Source organism: Amyelois transitella, chromosome 7 (genome assembly GCF_032362555.1).
Source record: "Amyelois transitella isolate CPQ chromosome 7, ilAmyTran1.1, whole genome shotgun sequence".
NCBI classification, from domain to species: Eukaryota; Metazoa; Arthropoda; class Insecta; order Lepidoptera; family Pyralidae; genus Amyelois; species Amyelois transitella.
The window spans coordinates 8,210,995-8,235,033 of NC_083510.1; the positions used below are offsets into that span (position 1 = coordinate 8,210,995).

Here is a 24,039-nt window from a genome sequence, read left to right on the forward strand (position 1 = left end):
ACTTATTTTTACGAGTGAAGCTTCTAAACTGTCATTATTTTATGTTCACAGTAGGTACCCGTCAAAATTAACGTGCCTGTCAAGCTTTAATTCAGTCCTACGTTCCTTTAATTCATATAATCCCGGTCGCAGCCCTTTTAAATAAAAATCTATTATACCGAACCTTATTAATTTGAATGAATTAGCGAATCAGTGAGACCCTTTTTAACTTTGGATTGTTTTCGTGTCGTTTTAATTATAAAAGTTTGGTAATTATTAGGTTCTTTGATTGTAAGTTCCGGAAAAGTAAATACGACTTGTCTGACTTGTATTAAATAATTTGTCTTAATTATGTATTTACTTGAAATATCAATATAATATTAATTTTCATAGGAATATTTATGATAAAATTTTATTAATTTTAATTGTATTTATTGCGGGTTGCTGAAATAAAAACGATTTGTTTCATTCTTTCTCTTGTTTATTTTATCTCTATTTTCTCGTCACATCGGAAGTGCTTATTTTTTAAAGAGATAATGAACTGAAAGAAGTATGCAGAGATCGTGGCAAGTGGAAAGAGGTAGTCTCTGCCTACCCCTCCGGGAAAGAGGCGTGATTTTATGTATGTATGTATGTATGTATAATGAACTGAAATAGTTATTTTAAACTCAACCATGGGTTACCATAAAAGTAAATAATAATCCTTTTTTGTTTCCTCTGAACGTATCTGATTAGATGATCAATCAACATTAACGCCCCGCTATGACCAATCGTGGGAAATCAGTAAGGTAGATATTTTATAAGAAACGGGATGGCTAGATGAAGACAACTTTTTCTTTTAAATGTACGAGTATAGTTGATACGTCGTACAGTTTATTGTGTTTTAACCAAAAATTTTCTTCATCAATTTTTATTTAAACTGTGAGTGTAAAATGTTACTATTTGAATGTGTTAACCTGTAGTAGATCATTTATTTTAAAGACACACATTTCTGACAGGCAGTTTATTTAAGTATTATGAAAAGGCAACATATACTAACAAAATTTTTTGAAACGTCTTCAATCACTTGTCTATTGCAATAAATCAGAAGACTTTGTAGACAGAACTACATATGTACACGTTCACCAGAATTCAACTCAGTTGCGTGGATTCACCGCAATTTGTTTATTCCTTTCATTTTGCCATTTAACTCCTAAATTAATATAATGTAGGTATAAAAACAATTAGCTGTGTGGTTCCCGGTACCAATACAAAAAAGAATAGGACCACTCCACCTCTTTCCCATGGATGTCGTAAAAGGCGTCTAAGGGATAGGCTTGCAAACTTGGGATTCTTTTTTAGGCGATAGGTTAGCAACCTGTCACTATTTGAATCTCAATTCTATCGTTAAGCCAAATAGCTGAACGTGGCCATTCAGTCTTTTCAAGACTGTTGGCTCTGTCTACCCCGCAAGGGATATAGACGTGACCATATGTATGTATGTATGTAAAAACAATAATACTTATTGATAAAAGTAAAAAGCAGTGTCTAGATATTGCTCTCCTGGTAATGCCTCTTGTTTTATTGTTATAACTGTCTTAAAGAATCGAGATAATACCAAATGTCATAATAAAATAATTTATAGTGTCATATCACTGCATCTCTGCGTATATTTCGAGCGTTGACGTTAAGTCGTAAGGACTGGCTATAAATCTCAAATAAATCTGAAATGAAGAGTAGCAGTCGTATAAAGCTTGCACAGACATGCAATCATGTCAGTATTTACGTCCGGGCAAATAGCTGGCCGTTTTATTGAGCCCAGTCGATGGATCGTTCAAACTGTTTATTTCAATCACGATGGCCGCCCAACGAATATCGGACTAAAATGGTTTTGAGGGAGAAAAAGACAACTGTAATGACTCGTATGTAGTGTGAGATTGAACGATTTAAAAATCGGGCGGCTCTTAATGCAAGGCAATATTGAATATTTGTGTCAAAAAGCCAATTTTTTTAAATAATAACAATAATTATAAGGAAGGAAATAAAACTACTTCGTATGACAATTTAGACACAACTGCGTGTAATAAAAACTGAAAAGATCTTTAAAAATACTTTTGTTACTGATGTACCTACCTATACATTAATCTACGAAATTGCCTACACTTGCGATTTATTATGGTAAAGCCTTCAGGGAATTTATGTACAATTCGTTGTAATTTGGAACAAAATAATATTTTATTATATTAATTAAATGTAATAAATAACATCAAAGCATCTAGTCTTAGTTAACTAGAATTCTGAGCGGGGCTTTGCTGTTTTTTTAGATTTTTTTCTAAAGACTTAAAATTACATAAAAATTGGTGTCTGAAGTTTGTGATTTATTCGTTAAGTACAGATAACCGATATATGTTTAACAACAAACGTTTACACAATACTATATCGGCCATTTCACATAATCCCTTTTCAGTCAAGTCGACACTGAACTGGAATAAATATCAATGAATCTGCAAAGATCTGCGTCGCGTCTGTCCCACCTATAAATACTTCAAAGGAATGCTATAATTGGATCATTTTTTTATTGTAAATTTTTTAAGTCTTAATTTAGATATTATTTTTAGGTGGAATATTTATGCGTTACTCTGACCTTGTCTGAGTATTATAAGCTTTTCACCTGTGGCACATAATCTCTCTATCTCTCATAATGGCGTAGGCACCCCAGTTATACCCTTCATCACTGTGCTTTAGGGCCTGGGGTCCACTTTCCAACGTTTCACTTTTCACTTTGTCCGGTCTAGAGCGTCTTCTGTTCTAGACTTCGATATAAACCCCTTACCCCTTCTATCAGTACAGCGAAACACTCGAGGTAGGTATATAAAATATCAAGGAATATTTGACCGCTAGGTATATTTTATGGACACCATTTAAACCAATGAATAGTTAGTTGTGCTCAGGAAGAGAGCAAAGAAAAATTTTAGAAAATAATTGCGGAAGGAAGCCCTAGGTAGAAAATGATATCTATTCGTATCTTGCCGTGTCTATATCCTTCCAACTCTTGTTATTCCTGCTTCGTTATGCATGCCGCCCTGCTGATGGGCTACAATTTATTTCAATATGCACACCCAGCGCAGCCTTGTAAAGGATAAACCCCGACATGTATGTAATTTGCGTTCTGGAAATCCCTATATCGTCTAATTTGGGTTGTTCCTTTGCATTGAATATATTTAAATATTTTTTTTCAATATGTTATCTAGTTACATTTAAAGTTTTGTTTTTGTTTATGCTTGACATAATTTTGTTTATGTGACAATAAATACAACAATGAAGTTCAAACGTGTTTAAGAACATCCTTTTCGAATAACTCATAAGACTTATAATACTGATTATAGTAAAATTGTATGAAAATAAAGATAATCTTGGGATACTTGTAAAGCGACGGACAAATGACGACAAGGACTATTTCTTTTTTTAATTCAAATTCAAAGTGATATTGGTACTGTTAACCTCGCAAGGAATGAAAACTTTAATGTAGAAGGCATGATCAGATTGTTTCCATCTTCATGTTTTGATCAGACTTTTCTGTCACTTCGCTATATTTACTCAAAATAGCCTTTTAGCTTCATTTATACTCGAATCTGCGGCGAAACTGTAAACATTTGAGTTAAGCAGAGTGGAGGGTCTTTTATTTTTCTGACCAAGAAATAACGGCAAATATTATTAACTACCACGAACACGGAATACAAATAATGTCTAAGGAGGAAAACAGCAAGAAAATAAACCTCTAAGTGAAATTCAATTTCAGTGAGGGCAGGCAATAAGTGACACTAGCGTGGGAGAAACTTGTGGCCAGTAAATTCCTTCTGTTTCCCTGAAACGACATTTACTAGTTCGGTTTCTTATAATTAAACAAGACTACGCCCGTAGCTTCTCCGAAAAATTCCGTTAATTACTGGAATTTTGGGTAACCTTTCTTAATGTTCCTGGAGACCTTATTAGCCTACTCGTACATGCCAAATTTTTAATCTCTAGATCCAGCAGGTTTGACTGTGCCCTACGAGTCTTTTCGAGAGTACCGGCTGTGCCTAATAATTTTACCTAAGAATTAGATAATAGAAATAAAAGAATTAGAAATAGAAAAAAATTTCAGTACACTCTGTACATAAATCTTTTTAAAATTGGCAATCCATAATATATATATATATATATATATTTCTTTTTTCAATATTAAATCTCATAAATATATAAATCTCCCGTGAACAATGTATTCTCCCGTCCACATTCTATTCTAAGTATAATTTAATATTGTGAAGTTGACGTTGTTGATGAAAATGCTGCAGTGCAGTTTGTTACCGCTTCTTCTGCACTGACGCCTTGGAAGCGGCAGTAAACTTAGTTTTTAAGTAATTTATTTGACGTCAACCAAGTTGTTAAACCATACGACAATTATTAAGCGATATAATTATATCCTATAATAATGAATAAAAATTTTGAATTTTGAATTTTTTTTGAGATCAGAACCTCATAATTTTGTTGCAAAATGTTTGCTATCACTTTTCATTATAGTGACTACAAGAAAATAACATGCCTGCAACATCTAAATTTATCAACTTTTGATTTTGACAGCATGAAAACGAAACTTGTTTATTTTTAGCTCGAAACTTGGACCACGTATTTGCATAAATCAAAAGGACAGTTAATATTTTCCTTTTCTCTCCGTGGGATGATACGACAATTATCGTTTGATTTATATCTGAAGTTAAATCCTTGAGAAAAGTTTGTGTCCACCGTGAAATATGCCTTACAAGTTGAAGCTGAGCAGAGACAGCCGGGTCCAGCATTTTAGATTTTTTTTGCAATAACATTCTTATATTAAATTAAAGTACGTTGATATTAAATATTAATTTATTATTTTCTATATTTAAAAAACTCTTCTGTGTCTCTAAGTGACTGACATTCTGGTAGACAACACACATCCCAAAACTTCCTTCCTCTGAGAACCAAAATCTCCCTCGTCCAATCTTTAGTCATTCCTACTATTGATTATGCCGACGTGTGTTACTGCGATCTTACTCAAGTCCTTCTCATTAAACTCGACAGATTAGCCAACAACTGTATTCGCTTTATTTTTAATATCCGTAAATACGATCATATTTCTTCTTTTCGTTCGCAGTTATCATGGCTTCCTATTCCTGAACGTCGTAAAGCCAGAATTCTTTGTTTGTTGTACTCTCTACTCAATTATGCTCACTCTCCTCTTTACTTAAAATCTAAATTCCCGCTTCTGAGTTCCACCCATTCCCGTTCCCTTCGCTCTTCAGACAACCTGACTCTGTGTACTCCTCAGTTCCGGTCTAATTTTTTGGAGAAATCTTTCCAGGTTCAGGCTGTAAGGCTCTGGAATGCTCTTCCTGAAATGATTAGGAGAGCTCCTAGTCGCTCTGCGTTCAAACATGCTGTGAGGGGGTTCTTTCTTCGGCAGATTAATGATGGGTCATCCTAATTATATATCCTAATTATATATTTTATGTATGTATATGTATTTATAGTGTATATTATGTATGTATATCTTGTATGTATTTACGCATTTTTTTTTGTAATGTATGTATTTTTGTCAGTATGCATGTGCACTTTATCGCACCACCAACTTAAAGTTTTTTCTGTTTGGTCAACTGGTTGACTGGTAGAGAATGCCAAACGGCATTAAGTCCGCCTTTTGTACATTTTTTGTTTTTTGTGCAATAAAGTTTAAATAAATAAATAAATCCCAAACCTTATAGGTAGGTAATTACTATTCTTAGAGGCGAATAAGAAAGGATTCTCCGAAATGTCTGATAACGGATATTAACGGTATTTATCGTTTAATTTATATAATCAGCATCATTCACGCGCCTCAACTATACTCGTGTCCATTAAAAAAATATTGTGAAGGTATTTAGGTGGCAGCTAAGGTTTGAAGCTCATTATTAAATATCCAATTATTGAAAACGATAAATATCAAATAACGCTTTTTTTCCCAAATTGTTATTTGCTCCCTTCTTTAATGAACTTTTACCTTGATTGTTGATTTTCCTATAAGCCTGGAATTTGAATAATCAGTTTATTTTATAGTAGTATATGTTTATTGAATTCTTTATTAAGACTTGTTTTTCTTATTTCAGGTAAAACGGAAAGTGCTAATCGTGTATGAGGACACTGCTTCTTCTGTAAGTACCTAGTTACGTTGAAGAACTTGGAGTATGTACTTGACTTCGAACAGAAAGTTAGATAACCGTGTGGAGCTAGAATCGACGAGACATTTTAAGACTGTGTTACATGGAAATTTGCACTAAACCAGACTGTGATAGATTTACTATTGCATAATAATATGGTTTTAATCCATTTTAATATTATAGTGTTCGTTATGTTTAAGAACAGATGCAAAGTAACGTTCTAAAGGCGAAAATTATTTACGCCATTGAATGTTAACTAAGGTGTAAGTATTTATTTGATATTCTATAGACAAATGTGAGTGAGTACATTAAGGTTTTATATTCCACTCCTGACTCTATCACTCTAACTTGTTAACTGATAGAAAAATTTGCTTTATGTATGCTTTGTAATAAAGTTAATGAATAGATAGCTTGGGATATAAGTTAAATAGGACTGTTCAAAACTTTTGATCGTCTGCTCACAGACTGTAGTATAACTTACGCCACTTTCACTCTATTGTGGAAAATAAAGTAATTTCAGCTACCAGTACACAACGGTAAAATTATCTTGAAACTAAGTTAAATGCTTAAATTTGCCGGGTCTTATTAAGAAACTTGACGAATAAAGTTTAATGAAAAAGTTAAGGGAACGTAATTTTAAGGAAGGTTTTTTTTTTGATCAACAATAAATCAATATAACCTTCTTTTTTGTAAGTCGACAATACACAATGACTGCCACAACCTACATACTTGGATTGGCTCACAAAGTTTTAGTAGAAATGTGTTCAAGTATTGGCATCCTAAAAGCACTTTCAAACCACCGAAATGATTTTCCACTACTTATCTTTTGTTGAAATCCTAACCACTATTGTTACTTAAATGCTATAAGTAATAGAATTTCTTGCTTGCTCGAAACATTGGTGTGTGTACAATCATATAACTATATATAATAAATCTGTGTTCCATAGTCGCATGAATACGATATCGATTTAATATAATTTAATTCAGTTTCATTAGCATAAGTCTCGTGTAATAGATTGGATACGGTTACGACAGCTCTAGAAATGTAATAAACGTTATATGAATCCAATAAACTTGTTGTGGGGTCGTCTCTAACAGCCTGTATTCAGTATGAATTTAATCAAGTAAACGGCGGTTACTGTTGATGTGAGTTTTTGTAATAATGGGTTTTCAGATAAAAACCTTTTTTAAAATCTTCTTCCTCCTGGCATTAGTCCCGGTTACCTCCCACCTCTCTATAAATAGGTTTTTACACGAAGCGACTCCCATCTGACCTCCGTAACCTTTGCAGGGGAACCGAGCCAGTATTCGACCATGGTTACACATTCATTTGCCTGAATGCCGTGAGAGTATCGGTTAGCACTCAAACTAATGTACATAAATAAAAAAAAGTCATCGGTACATTGCTTAGATGGGATTGAAATCTGTATCCACCTATGTGTATCAAGCATGTTTTTAAAATTATGTATAAATTACTATAATTTCTCTAAATTTAACTTGTATTTGACAGCTGTCAAGGTATGTATGTTTTACCTTAAGGTGTTTTATCGAGAAAATTGTTTGACCCTTATAAGACACTGGCAGATTGCTGACAGATTTATATTTAATCGATTGAATATAAATTCCTCATTGTCACTGTTCTGACACTTGATTACTTATTCATACTTTTCCGGACAATAATATTCACAAGCTGAAGCCATCTGAGATATTGAATAAATGACGATGTTTCTAGTTTTCTCTCTCATCCACAACGCTTTGGGGCCCTGGGTCCTCGTTCCGACTTTTCTCCCTTCATTTTGTCCAGTCTTTGGCGTACTGATATAGTTTTAAAACTTTTGGCATGCATATCATCTTCGCGTCAATGATTCCTAAATGTCCATGCCTAATGGAATTGAAAGAAACATCGGTATTTTATCCAAAATAATTTTCAATTATATGCAATATAAATTTATATATGTTTATTCTTCACTCATAAACCCTTAACAAATGTGTACTTACATATTGTTTATATCGTATTATTTATTTAAGCTTTGTGTAAATTACCCGCGCCAAGTGGACTTTGGCAAGATTTACGACTGCAAATACCAGTAATATTTGCGAACGTTTTCCGATATTCAGAGGATTTGGGAATAAATTCTTAATAATAAAAAGGGTAAATACCACTTCCCAAGGGTTGTGCTACTTGACAGGCACCTGATACTCTGTGGCACTTTAAGTGTATAGAAGATGGAGTTTCGCAGGCAGAGTAAAAATTAAAAAAAAAAATTTTGCTTCAGCAATAAGCCTTGTTGTTGTGGCTCATTTTCATACATTTTTCTAAGTGGTGCTGTGAAGTTCTCGATACTTCAGTAGTCCTACTACTACATTTCTTTCCCATGGATGTCGTAAATGCGACTAAGGGATAAGCTTATATTAAATGCAGGCGTGCAATAAAAAATACGTATACTTATTTTAAGTCCATTCTTTTATGTTTGATAATTGAGATCGGTGTTTGAATAAAGCTATCAGAGGGATGATTGATATCCGGTTATTGATAAACATGTTTTGTTTACGTTTCGAACGAACAATACACCAATCAGTTATTATCCCTCAAATTATGTTTACCATGAAACATGGAATATTAATGAAATTATAAATTGTGTCGACTTAGAAAATCAAATTATCGATAGAGCGTGTTTAAATCTAGTTCATCAAATTGACTGGCTATCGTCAATTCAGGATTCGTTCTTAAATTATTATTTTTTCACCGTCATGGAATTGTTCGTGTGAGTGCGTTAGAATTTTTCTTTTAATATCTCTCGCGCTCTATCGTAAAAAGCTATACTAACTGTTTGATATTAATGAGAGTAAGTACATATGAGAGATGCGGTTGAATTGAAACATCCATTAATTGAACATACCATATACATTGCGGTTTTTGTTTGCAATTAAATTGTTATGCTCGTATTTGACGAAAATATGGATAATTATGGAATTGGGTTTCACAACATTAATGTGTGTGTTCGTCTAATTAGTAGTAAGAGGAATATTTGACACGGTCTTCAATGTGTTATTTAGAAAGTTTAAGATAGAATTTAAGGATTATGTAAACTCACATATTAGGTTAGATTAGGTTCGGTGTCTAGGTGTACATAAATCTCAGTTATTTTAATTATTATACAGAAGTAGCAATGCAAGATTAATTTGTTAAAACGGCTGATTGTTGTATACGCACGAGCTTTTATTGTAAAAGTAAAAAATAAATAAATATTCGTGAAAAGTTGCAATGATTCCTTCTCGTGAAACCGTCATAATCACGTCAATTTTGATCTTTACTAGTTAAATTAAAAATATGACTGTTATATTCCTTTATTTATAATTTCGATTTCTGTAGGTCAAATAGAGTTAGTACTACTTATCTAGTATAAAAGCATTACTCTTTCAGCCACGTGCCTCTAGTACAGAAATGTGGCTTTTAAGTTATCAGTCAAGAGTGCATCTAGGTTTAATGTAGTTTAAGAGAGAATTTTATTTGAGTTTTTCATAAGATTTTCACGGGCTTTATTACTTTTCTTTGAAAATGATAGATTTTATATATTTATAGATAAATGATAGATAGATATATTATATTAATTTGTCAATTTCCATCATATAAGCGAATCTAATAGTCTTTTGAGCATAATGTTGAAAATATTCTTTATAACGATGGTAACGAGCTTTCTTTGAAGTAAAAGATTGAAGAAAAATCATGTAGATTTGAGGAATAAAATGGAGCAAAGACAGACCACGGTGTGTTAAAAATAGGTTAACAGGAAGTTTGTTTGTATGACAGAGTTAGAAATAATCGGTGAATGTAATCGGATTCAATCATATCGAAGTTTATCAGTTCCTGGCAATCGGAATACATATTTTTACGTTTTTTATAGAAAAATAGTTTCCTTATTATTTTTTGTAGATATGTATATTGTCCTCTCGGTATGATACAAATATTTCTTAATCAAGTGGATTTATATAATAAAAAAATAGTGCTATGTATATATATATATATATGTGTGTGCAGGTTTCAGTTTAATAAATATACGCCTTCTACGATAGACGAGTAGGTTTGCGATCCTCGATTAAATCCTAGAATGACATAAAGAGCAGTTTTACTAAAGAATTTTTTGTTCCGATTTTATGTACCTTTACATTTAGATTTTTCGTCTAAATGTACATACGTTATCGAAAACTGTTCTGTCACTTCTCATTTATAAAATCATTTTGTTCATGAAATATACTCAACATGGTGGTTCCATACCTCAAAGCGATTATGTCTGTCACCGCAGAATACAGCGGTATCTGCAAATAAATGCAGTGACTCCAGAATATATTAGCCATTATTAATGCTGTTGTCAGGATGCGCAGGTGTGTGTTCAACTATTAACCGCGTTCTTTGCCAACGTAAACACTTTGTTTATGTAATTCCACTTATTTGCTGACAGACGCCTAGGAGCTTAGAGAAGTGCCAAAGATTCTTATATTTAAGAGCTAGCTTATTCAGTGAAATTATCTAGGGCGTTCTCTATTCTTTTTTTTTTAAATCTATGTGTTTGGTAAGTCTGGATGTGTCATTTTTCTTTTTTTTCATTAATTTTGTGAACAATAAACGTATTATCATACGTTTCATCTTTATATAATAAAAATACTTGTAGTAAATAAATAACTACATGATTTTGATACATGATCTCAATTTTCAGCTTCATATGACCAGTTCCTCACTGTGTGGCCTCGGCCGACAAATGTCCAGAATTTTTAGGCGGAATTTAATAAGTATGTGAGAATTATTGGTAATGAAGTATTAACTCTTGAACTCGAGACAACTGGAGTCAATCCTTATGCCCTATTTGCAGACGTCGGCCTGTATAAAGTTGAATGAGAGAAATTTATATCTATTGAACGCACTTGTCCGCAAAACGATCGTCAATCAAACTAATGATATCGTTGTCTTCATTTATAACGATATAAATAAACACGACAAAAATAATCTTAGAGCAATGCGTGACCAATAAATTAGGTGATCTAATAGTTGTCATGTGATGTGGCAGAATGATTAAGAGTTAAAATGAATCATTTGAGAAAATACTTTTGTAGTGAAAGAAAAAATGGAAAGAAAGGGTGGTTTACAAAAATTCGACGACATTTTATGTAAAAAAGAAAAACTAAAAAAAAAAAACACCCTTATAGTGTGATTGACTGACAAAATCCAGAATAATGTTAGGGAAAAAATTGGCAATTAAGTTATGTTAAGAATCATGAGAGAACCACGAGAGCCAAGAGTATTATTTGGAATTCTCATGAGGAAATACTAAATACTTACAATCACGTTTTAATCCCTTACTGAGTAGACAGACCCAACAGTCTCGCACCAATTGAAAGACCACATTCAGCTGTACGGCTTAGTGATAGAATTAAGATTCAAAAAGTGACCGGTTGCTTGCCCATCTAAAATAATCTCTGGAGGACAATAACTTAGCAAATTTTGGGTTTTAAGCGTTGCTTTAAAATTATTGTTAGTGGCTGAGAGTGACAGTGATTGGCAGTTGAGTTTTGTGGAGACATTGTTGATGTTGTAGTGTTGAGTAGCGGATGACATGCGTTTCTTATTTCATGGTATATTTTTTAAAATGTTTTATATTACAAGGAATATTCGAAATGCCATATCATTAAAATGTGTCTCAAAATCTGTGTTATAATATATATAAATAATAACATAATTAAACAACGTGTGTGGGAGTCGCTTCGTGTAAAAACCTTGCAGGATTTTGGTCAAAAACGCAACTCAGACTCCTCTCTAGGTCTGGTCAAGATGTACCCGGGACTAAGGTCAGGAGGCAGAAGAAGATATGATTAATTCACTAATATATCAAAGCATAGCCCGAACTGTCGGGTCAGATCAGAAATTAATGGCATTCGTCGTTATACGCAAGCGGAGTCGCGGGCGTACTCAAGCAAATAACCATAAGTTTAACTTATATATAGTATGATAGATACATACATATTGTTCTAACCTCGCCTATAGTGGAACAAGGGTTGGAACCATGGGCATGGCTCATGTTTGGTGTTGACTTAGTCAAACAGGTGCGCCGCATCGTATTGTTTTTGGTAGAGTAAAATGTCTAATAAATGGTTTGTTATTAGTACAAGTGAATGTGAAATCCTCAAGGCAGCTTGTGGCAGGCAAGCAGGCGATCGTAAAATCTCCCCAGTGGTTAAGTAGTCCACGGATATCTTCAATACGGTTTAACAAAAATACAAATCTCTGTTATGTAGGTATCAATTCCTGTAGTAATCTACTTCTTTGGATCTGGAGTTAAAAACCTAAGTAATTATGAGCAATTAAGGTTCATCATAATAAAAACTTAATATCTTCTAAATCAAGCACTTCGATTGAGCCTATAAAAGTAAAGTAGAATAGGATCAGAGGTTCCTTTCTTGTAGATAACATATGATGATTCATTAAAGGGAATTGCCCTAACTTATAAAGTATTAAAATTGACCAAAGCTATTTTTTGTCAGGCAGTTTGCCACCATTCATTAATAAGTAATTCATTTGGCAATTCATGTAAATAATCGTATATTTAATACCATACAACTCATCAAAGATGATCACATGACGGAATTAATAAGACCTGACAAAATTCTTGGCATTGTTAACATTGTTTTGAGAGCTAATAAATATTTGTCGTTAGAAAAGTTAATTTTTGGCTCCAATATCTGTGTTTGTAGGATGCCAATGCAAATCGAGTGAATAACATAGATATAGTAGTTAACGTGGTATTTAATAAAATGACAAATTTTATAGCTATGATGTATGGTTATTTTTAATTCGTGCGCAAGAACGTATGGATACTCAATATATAAGAGCTAACTGGATAGTAACTAGAACGAATTTACAAGATGTCAGTAATACATGTTTTTTAAGTGAATTAATTAAATGATTTATATTCGCCCAGCACCACGTGACTTTTGTTGTTGTCATATTATCCAAACATATTGACAAATAAACCTCTACCTTATGTTCTCCAGTTTATATCATAAAGTAATAACAAGTTTATTCGAAAACTAGGTGTTGGTTGTCTGATATTCATTGTTTTTTTATAAATAAGTAAAAAATACACAATCCTCATTTACTTTCAAATATTGAGTACTAGCTGTGCCCGCAACTTCGTCCGCGTGGAATAGTTATTTTGGGCATTACTGAAGCCCTCAAGGGTGAATAATTTTCCCTGTATTTTTCCCATTTTCCATTATTTCTCCGCTCCTTATAGTTGCAGCGTGATGTAATATAGCCTTAAGCCTACCTCGATAAATGGTCTATTCAACGCAAAAAAATTTTTCAATTCGAACCAGTAGTTCCTGGGTTTAGCGCGTTCAAACAAACTCTTCAGCTTTATAATATTAGTAATAGTATAGATAAATATAATAATTAATTATTTATAGCTTATTATATCGATTAAAAAGTGACGAAGTTCCATACAAACTTGCACCCCCTATTTCATCCCCTTGGGATAGAATTTCAGGATAAAAAGTAGCCTATATTCTAATCCAGGTTACTAACTATATCTATGCCGAATTTCGTTCAGATCCGTTTGGTAGATTTTGCGTGATGCGCGTACAAACATACAGACAGACAGATGGACAGACAGACAAAAATTCTAAAAAAGTTGTTTTGGCTTCTATTGACCCTAAAAAGACCCCTATAATTTTTTTCTTAAATATCTTCAATGTACAGACAAAGTTCGGTTACAGTTTTATTATATGTATGGATATGGATTAATTTGCTGTGATTGTTGCCATATTTACTCGTTGGTTTTAGGTCTATTAGGCATCATTAGTGGTACCTTAAGTTTTCATAAAATTTAAATTTTTATCATCTCATGCAAAGGAACCCTTAGTTAAATAGCCTCACGATCAAAACAAGTCATGTGTTTTCAATAATTTTCTCAGTTAATTTAACTGAGTGGAGAACGATAAATATTTATTCATAAATGCTTACCCTATTACGCTTTGATGGTGTTTGGAAATCCATTAATCATAAGTAAGAGTTGGCGGAAAAACGTAATTCATTAGTAAACATTAGGCTAATGCCATAATCTTATCCTGTAAGTCAATTTTTCCTATTATTTTATTGCCGATCTATTGGATTTCTGTATATTCCAGTTTTAATACTAACGTGCAGACATTTAATGTCTTTTGGTCATTTTTTGTATCTTTTTCAGTAATTGTTACGCCTACGTTCTTCTTTTCGAACTAGGATTCGACCCCAGCAAGGTCAAAAAAGCGAATAATATTGGCTATTATTATTGACTAGGGTGTTGGATTACCTATAATAAAGCCTCCATAATGCAGATGTAGCGCTAGGGTTAATAAATTATTCTTAAAAGTAAAAACAAACAATGCGATTATTTTTTTGTTAGTTTTCAATAAAAAAAGCGTAAAGATGTATATCAGTAGAAAGAAAATGAAAAGCTTTATAACATATTAAAAAGGAACCAACCACCAAAAAGGAACAACTATTCCCGTGACATCACAATGGGCTCATGTCATTGCATTAGGATCGTATTATATTATATTGTATTCGTATTCGAATGTTTTCGCTTGGGCGACAAGGGCAACCCTAAAATAAGGATTGTTCACTCGTGATCGCTTTGCTGCACAAATTTATCCCAATATTAAAACAATTTGGTGATCATTATTATAATTATTATATCCTAGCCACCTAAAGTTCACTGTTGGACGTAGCTATTCGTAAGAGATTACCAATTTGAATGGTTAAAAAAAACGTTTTTTTTTTCGATTGTAAAATGATTTATTAGATTATTTTTCAACAGTCCACATTTTATGCTGAAAATATAATAATACCTGTACTTGAAACTTAGAAATATGTTGTCGCCTTGCACGCAGTCTTTTGCGTAGATTTTTGAGTATTACCTTCATATATGGTGTGTGATTACTTTCAGTTATGATTTATCATTATTTACCACTTCCATAAGCTTATAGTATACAGAAATAAATAAGTTACGTCGTACTCTTTTTAAAAATACGGATGTCTTGTAATGTAAAATTTGTTTAATAGTGGATACTCTTTATTAATTTAAGTCTCACTGGTCGGCTACACCAGGATTTATTGTCTTATTTAACGGATACGATCCGGTCAATTAACCTGTGAACATTAATTAACATTTCAGAGTCTATGGATCTGAAGCTGCCTTATTGCGAAACAAAGATTTTAATTATTCATTAAGCTTAATTAAGGTTCGAATTCCGATAGCCAGTTTTTAATTTTATCGCGGTCCCGTCAACGTGAAAATGTTAATTAAAGTTAATGTATCAGCAATTATTTGCCACAAAATGAAAAGTTTTTGAATCCCATTGTTTGTATATATCACACGTGCTTTGTTAAATTACAAAGTATTAATAATTTTTTTCCTAGATTAAGTTAAATGGCATTATTTGAAGACTGCATATTTTTCTTGGTATGATTATTCATAGTTTTGTACCATGGAGTATTTTGTATTATGGAGTTTTTAGATTATGATAAGCTCTTAGATTTATAGAATCAAATATGAACTCAATCATCACTATAAAATTTCGAGACAGTTGGCACACACATTACACTAAACTGTGAGAGAGAAAGCCTTGATACACGTGTTTGTTTGTGTAAAAAATACTAAAATAAGTTTGTAATTGACCGTAAAATAAAATGAATTTTTCATATATTATTTTTTTCTAAATTCTATCCTAGGAGCTTTACTAGTTATACTCTGAATTCTTATCGTGAAATGAAATTGGCCTAATTGATGCATCCAATCATGTGCAATCATCACGTGAGATGCAAGGACATCATTTTATTAATGTGTTCATAACTGATGATATATTTGTGCAGTGTATGTTTTATTCTTTACAATAGCTGTACGTATTTGTGCATTTTTTTCTCTCAATCTCAGAATTCAGCTCTAATATTAAGCCATTCATCTAAGCGTGACATTTGAGTCTTGAAACTATTAACTTGGTCTACCTCGTAGGAGATAAAGATGTAAGATAAAATGAGTGGGGTTGGTTTCTTCTCAGACTTAGTAAAAGAAACTCTAAAATCTATCACTGCCCAGATTACATTATCAGCTATTCACTTGTAAGTCAGGGAAATATTAAATTTTTTGTACGAGTATGACTACTCGAGTTACCACCTTGCATTGATGTTTTTATCATAGAACCTTATTCAAATGTTGATTTTAAATTAATTCAAATTTCATTTTGTTAATAATAGCTGAATGTGGCTTTTCAGTCTTTTTAGGACTGTTGCCTCTGTCTATCCCGCAAGGAATATAGACGTGATTATATGTATGTTTCTTTTATAACATGGGTTTATGTAAACTTGGGAAAATTCCCAATAGTTTAAGTTGAAAATTGATTCCAATCAAAAATTTTTACAGAATTTTAGCTGACTTTGTAAATGATTTGCTTTCATTATTTTATGAAATAATGTTGTAATAATATAAGAAAGAAGATTCGTTGTCATCATACCATGAAATATCTCAAGATGATAGGACGGAAATCAGTGGATGTACATGGTTCAGTCCAAATGCAAAACTTGATGTTGTCCATAGCTTCTAAAATTAGTAAGATATGAGCACACATTACGAGTGAGCGGGATCTCTCTTTCATTCTCTTATTCAAAAAGCAAAAATAAATAACCGAAATGCGGCATCTGAACTCATTTTATTAAACTAGGCCAAAGTCTGGAAGACTAGTTAAAAACATTCCTTTATAGAAACTGGTGATTCGGCCGCGATCGGTCAGATATAAATAGTGATCGATTTGGCGCGCAAATTGTACGGTGAGAGGCGCCATCTTCTCTAATAGACAACAAACATTGCGAACACGCGTCGTATTGTGATATAATAAGTACAGCGTTGATTTAGAATAAGTTTCATCTTTTCAGAAACGTCATTTTTAACCAACGTTATTTGACATTTTTATTTTCATTCTTTCTTCATATAGAGGGTTGCCCAGAAGTGGGACATGAAAATAGAAAATAAACTGCAACAAATCGGTAAGTACAATATGTCGCATAAGCAACTGAAGACGCCGTAGATAGGGCAAAGTGAAAAAGAAAAGCCGGATAGGGGACTCCAGGCCCTGAAGTATACCTAGTGGCGGAGGATGCTACTGAGAACATGCAAAGTTTGAGAGAGACAAGTATGACATGTAAACGCGGCCAATTTAATAGATATATATTATATTTTGGTCGCAGGCGGTCCAAGGTGACATTTTTGACTAATGTAAAATATGAGACTTATATATACGGAATTCGTTAACTTTACTTTTAATTTTTTTATAATTTGAAGATTATCGAAAAAGGTTAGGTATGTATATAAAAAGGTTATGCATCTGCAATATCGCTATTTCCCTTAATGATGCAAATTGAATTGAAACATGGTATAAGGTATTTGTGACTTTGTAGATGCAATCTGGATTCAATCGTAAATGCAGTGATAGATTAGAAACATAGAATTGATTTGGAACTGAGATTCGATCCTAGATTTGATACTTATTATTAGATTGGATTGATATTTGTGATTTAATCTGGAACAAGTTCAAGACCTGATTTTAGATATAACATACATACATGCATAATTCAATATGTTTATATTTAAAATCTTTTTAGATATAAACATTCATATTCATTTATTTGCTAACATAGTGTAGGTATCGGATTTAAAATGACGAAACTTTATGGTTTCCGTTTTTCGTATTTGACTGCGAAATAAAAATTTTTTAAACAGATTAATCTTGACGAAATCTTGGGTACACAGCTAATTAAACATATTTTGTTATTGCCTACTGGCAGTTCGTAGCACATCGTAGTATCCTCGTAGGCAGCGCTAACTTTCACCTTTCTGCTCCAGCAAGGTCGTAGCACTTCTACGAGTCTACGACATAATGGTAACAAGTAGATGGAGCATGTTTTGTGCCGTCATTAATTTAGTAATTTTGCAAGTTATGTTTGTAATTTTATATTTAATAAAACAAAAGTATTTTTTAAGGGAAAACAATACACAGGGTCCAGAAATATGAATTACTTAAATATTACGAAATTTTAATTTTACTTCTACTTCCTTTTGTTATAATTCGGTATTATTGTTCAAAGTGAAGACAAAAAAGTATATTTATTGACACACTGTCACAAGAAAGACCCTTGTTATAACGCGTAATGAAAAATGGTTCAGCCATATAAATTATGTAGGTAAATAGAAAATTCTAAGAACTTATTTTTTTTTAGCCCACGCTAAGCGTTACAATAAAATTAGTTCAAATATAAATGGCCGCCTACTTACACAATTTAGCTGAAAATGATCGTCAATGTTTAAAATAAATTAAGAAATGAGTTCAGAGTTGTAAATTTTATTCAAATTGTTGCCCATGAATTACATATGTTAAAGTTATCTATCAAATTTAAGAATAAAGAATATTTTGATGCTGTTTTAAATATTCGTTAAAAGCATTATTTGAGTTATCTTGGGCAAATCAATTTAACAAGATCAGCAAACTATAGGAATACAGGTTCAGATTTTTGTAAACGTGTATCTTTCTCTATATACGCATGGTACGAGTATTACCTACAACTTCATTCTTATTAACAGCATTAATGTGTGCTGAGTATTTCAAATGTATCATGAGATTTAAACAAAAGAAAACTCATTTCGGTAGCACAGTTATGCAAATTGTAACATCGAAATATGTGCGGATATCTGAATTGCGGAACATCAACTTGTAACAAATTGACTAATACAGCGCGTCACGTGAATCTCACGCGAGCCCCGTTACAGCAGTTAGCGAATGTATGGCTAAAACACGTTCACGGCCAAACAACAAGCAGAAGAACGCTCAATAGTGACATAACATCGGAACGACCATACCATAGGAGAGGCTACGCAGCATCTCTATCTCTAACGTAACACGGGGTGAAAACCCTTTAGTGCAAAACCATAAGTGACCGCCGCCGCACAAGGTAAATGGGAATCAAGTCGGAAGGTTCAAGGGCTAGAATCGTAGTTGGAGTGTGCACCGTGGTATCTGGTCGTCCCGCTCGCTCGGCGCCGTAGGCTGCTCGGCGCAGCGACGCTCCAGTCGCGGTCTGCCGGCCGTCGCGACGCTTGGGGCCGCTCCGCCGCGTCGCCTCGCCCCGCCGCGTATCATGTGGGAATCGTGTGAGATGCACTGATGAACACCAACCTCTTTGTGCGCTCAGCTGACCCTCTGTCGATGCTGTGTGCTCACAGGATTGCGCCCTAACGCTCGCCTCAAACGTTCCGCCTTTACCGAGTGCATTGTGCCACTGGGACGTTGTTTTGTGTCGGTGCTGCCAATTTTGAATACACTTTTCAGTGGAAATTGTCATTTACTCCAAACAGTGGTACCCTATCGATTCACCCATGGTCTCGTTTGCTGTGGTTTCAGTAAACAATGAATTATTTTGCGCGACACGCTCATTGTTACGTTTAGTTACGACACCGCGAGATAACAGTTTAATCTGAATATCACGCGGTAAAAAACATGCATTAACGCTTTACCCGGTGTTTAATATCTGAAATGTAATTATATAAAAGTGACAAGGCTCCGTTCTACACGAAATAACTCAATTGGCTGAACAGAACTGAATATTGTCTTGTTGAACACGGAAGCTTGGAAGCAAGCAAACGATTTTATATTTATATTTGAAGACTCTTAATTGAACATAATCGGAAACTAAAACATTATGCCCCGAAAATTACTTATGAGTTATATTGATTTTACGATCAACTTGTTGAATGTTTACTAAATCAGGGGCAGGGTGAATGAAAACAAATGAACCGTTTCTTAATAAATTTATCTAAACGCCACGATCAATTTGTTTAATTGTTTCATACAATTCTAGTAACCTATTTTTCTTGGATTTATCAATTATCTAGTTCACTTCTAGATAAAACAAGATTTATGTGATTATGGCGATTTATAATTAACTCTCATTCAGTCTTTATCTACAATAATGTTTACTATGCCGTAAAACTAACGGGCCAACCTCATATGTTAATCTCTTAAGACTATGCTTTGCATTATTATCAAAGTATATTCTGACGCAACTTATCTTAACAATCTTATTAATAAAGTGCTCACTCAGGCTGATAGATTTTACGAAGGCAGCAATTACGACCAAATAAAAAGTAATTTAAGTAAAAAACTTACTTTGGAATAGATATTAATTTCACGAAATGTAAAAGTTTAATTTAAAAATAAAGTTAGAATTTGAATGAAACGGTGTTCAAGGTTTGGTCATTTGAGAGTTTGATTACTCGGTACGATCAAAGTGACGCGAAGTCATTCTTCCATAGTTCGTTTGTTGTGGTGGCCATTCAATGGAGGTTTTCCTATACGGGTGACCGCCTGGACTAACCCACTGTAACATATCGTTTGATCCTTACAAACAGATCGAGTTTATTAACCATAATCTGTAACTTTCAACGTAGTTTTACCAATTTCCACTCAAGCAAGAAAATATGACGCATAATTTGTATTCTTTCTTGGCTAGTCAGAATAGAACCTCTGTTTACGGCTATATAATTTTGTTGATACTTTGTATAAATTTTACTTACACATATACACAAAATGAATAGATTTAGAAACGAACACGATACTAACATCTGATTATCGTAACTGTTTTGCTCTTTTCTACTTACCACTAATATTATATACGTAGGTACAAAGACGTCAGAAACCTTTGTTCGCCCCTGAGATATTACGATATTCAAAGGCTGAGATAAGTGTTCCTATACCTGCCCAGAACCACACAGTAATAAACGGTTTCCCATTTATAATACACGGGGAAAGCACAAAAGAGCCGCTTGGGAAAAGATTAATTCCCACATTATGTTTAATCTATGTTCGTGTTTGGATCCTAATATAGATGTAAGAATCAATTCAGAATACGAATGAATGAATAAATACTTTTTATTGCGCATAAAAATTACAACACAATGTTTTACTCTATATTTAAGCTAAGTTGATGCACAAAGGCTGGCCTTAATAAAATAATCGTAAATACTGATGACGCCTAAGAGATAGTTGTGACACCATAGCGATTTCAAATTGTATGTCAAGTTTGAGATTTATTTGACGTCTTTACAATAGAAATTGCGTGCAATGCAAGACAAATAATACATCATTCGTTTAGTATAAAGTAAAAAATGATTTATTGTCCTATTGTCTTGTTCCGATTTCCACGATGGAGTATGATATTCTCAAAGAGTTTTCCGACTATATTTCGTAGAGATGTCGATATCGTTTCATTGACGTCGATGGGATGGCACAAAAATGAGTCCACAATTGAACTCTACGACCGCTCAACTAGTAGTAATTGATTGTGCTTAGGGTAGCCATACATCGTTAGACAAACTAGGATATTTTATGTAGGTAAATTATTTCGACATGCCTGGCTTTTAATTCGATTGCAAGAAGGTTTGGAATATAAGTCTAAGTTTTAGTTGTATTTTTTCTTGATAAACATAAATATATCAATAAAATTATAAATAGACCATGTGGTTCATTTTCTTTAATTAACTCTTTTGGCAAAGAATTAAGATAAGCTTAGAATTACGATTGTGTGACACACAATTGTTAGAAAAGTGAACAAAAATACGGATAAAAGTTAATCTTACATATTGAAGTGTTCGTATAAATATAAAAGTTAGGTAAGATTAATACAGAAACCTGAAATAGTACACACCTTTCTTTGGGCTGTGTTTATTATGTGTATTTTTGAAGACATTCCGGATGAAAACGATTTATATGGTTAATCTAATCATACCGATCCATTGCTGTTGCGCCCGATGCACGCCAATAAATATATCCATTATTCCTCCATTGTTCCATATCAATGATTAAAATATGTAGATACGCCATTCAATCAATGAACGCGTTTTATTTTCGGTGGCATGAGGAAGCAATTTGACACAGTTCGCCACCAAGAGTCGTATAAATGTATTGGTTACAGACGTCCTCGGTTATTTCTATCTATTCATTCGTGAAAGACAGGATGTAGGTATGTGTTCGGCGTATCTAAATAGTTTGGGTGTTTATCGGAAAACATTCCGCGTAGTAGGCTACTCGTATACCTGTCATAAATTAGGAAAGAAAAGACTTTCTCTCTTCTTTTAAGATGATGGACTATGTGATTCAATCTTAGAAATGTATTTTATAATAATTACATCGTTGCCTAAAAATTTCAAAGGATCCATCTATTTTGACCAAGTTTTCATATTCTTTCTTGATCTAATGAATGTGGAATGCATATGATTTAAAACAAAAAACAACTATCAGGAAATGCTCATAATTAGTCGAGTAATTGGTAACCGCCTTTTTTGAAGTTGGTAACAAAAAATGGAAGCAGAAATTAAATTTTATCATTAAATGATTCATCTAAAGTGACAATTGTATAACGAAGTTGCTATCTGAGCGTAACTTAATTCAGAATTCATTTTGCATTAAATTAATGGAATTATTACGGTGTACCATTTAGACCCGAGCGAATTGAATACAAAGTAAAGTCATAGGATTACTTTTTACAGCTACGTGGACTTGGGAAAATCGGTTATTATTTTCCTTGGACAAAAGAATTTGTAGCTGCTACATCAAATTCCTTAAATGTCCAATGTTCCTTTTTGCAACAAACTTTTATAACCGTGTTGATAATATAAGAACTTTACTTAATAAATTGTCGTAACATGTTCTGTATCAAGAACGGGGTATCGATGATCTGGGAATGGTCAATCTGGGATGTGGTTCATTTGGGAAGTGATATTTTAGGGGCATTACGGTCCCAAAAGGACTAACCAACTCTGGCTTTATTATTTTTATTTAGCAAATGAGTTAATTAACTTAAGAAATGATAAGTGTCATCGTTATGTGATATGTTTCTTCCCAATAAGTAAAGGATATTATACATATGTATGTTACGGATATTATGAATACGGAAAACAATTGTCCTACAAATCGCGTATTATAAAAATACTTCTGAGAAATCGCGTTTCTTTTGTTTTTCTCCTAATAGTTGGCCCTAATAGTTTTTCATTGATCCACCTTTTACTACTTCAACCTTGACCTAAGCTTCCTCTATGAAATCGATGAGTTACGATATTATACTATACAATAATGACTTACATTATGTTTTGAGCCTTGAAAGACTATTGTTTTGTTGGTTTACTCGTTCACTAGCTTATGCTTGGAGGTTTCATTATATGAAAACCTTAAAGTTTTGATATAATAAGAATGGAAATAAGAACCAAATATCACAACCCTTTTGTTAAAAAGAAAACAAGCAGAACGACAATACATTCTGATTTAATTTTATCAATAATTTAGCATCCGACACAAAGAAGAATTTTGTACTGAATATAATATTGTAGAATTGGTTTTCTTTTCTAAATTACTTATACGCTAAATTCCAAATAATATCCCTTGTGCGACGATTGGAATTCGGCGAATACCTTCTTAGTGCCAAAGTGGATTTGGCTGTCATATCCCGGAGATTGTTCGAAGTGGGATTAAAATGAATTATATTCGTACGAACTTTATAATTTTCTCTTAAAAGTTTTCCATTTGTAATACTTAGGCGAGGAATACCAATACTTACGTATGTAGTATGTTCGTTTTGTTCTTAAATTAACATTTTGCCTTTTACTTCATATTTGAGACTTTTTTTATTTGTAACACATAAGTATATTTATTTGTGTGTGTTAATACTTATGAATTGTGAATTATCTGTCAATTATAACAAAAAATACACCCATTTCTATGCCTATATGCAAGGTCACTTTTAAAT

General features: G+C 33.0%; 1 protein-coding gene across 1 annotated transcript in view; it reads left to right on the forward strand.

The window, feature by feature from the left end:
* LOC106137774 (cAMP-specific 3',5'-cyclic phosphodiesterase) overlaps nucleotides 1-24,039 on the forward strand; it is a 389,030-nt gene that overhangs the window by 33,182 nt on the left and 331,809 nt on the right. The window lies entirely within an intron of this gene.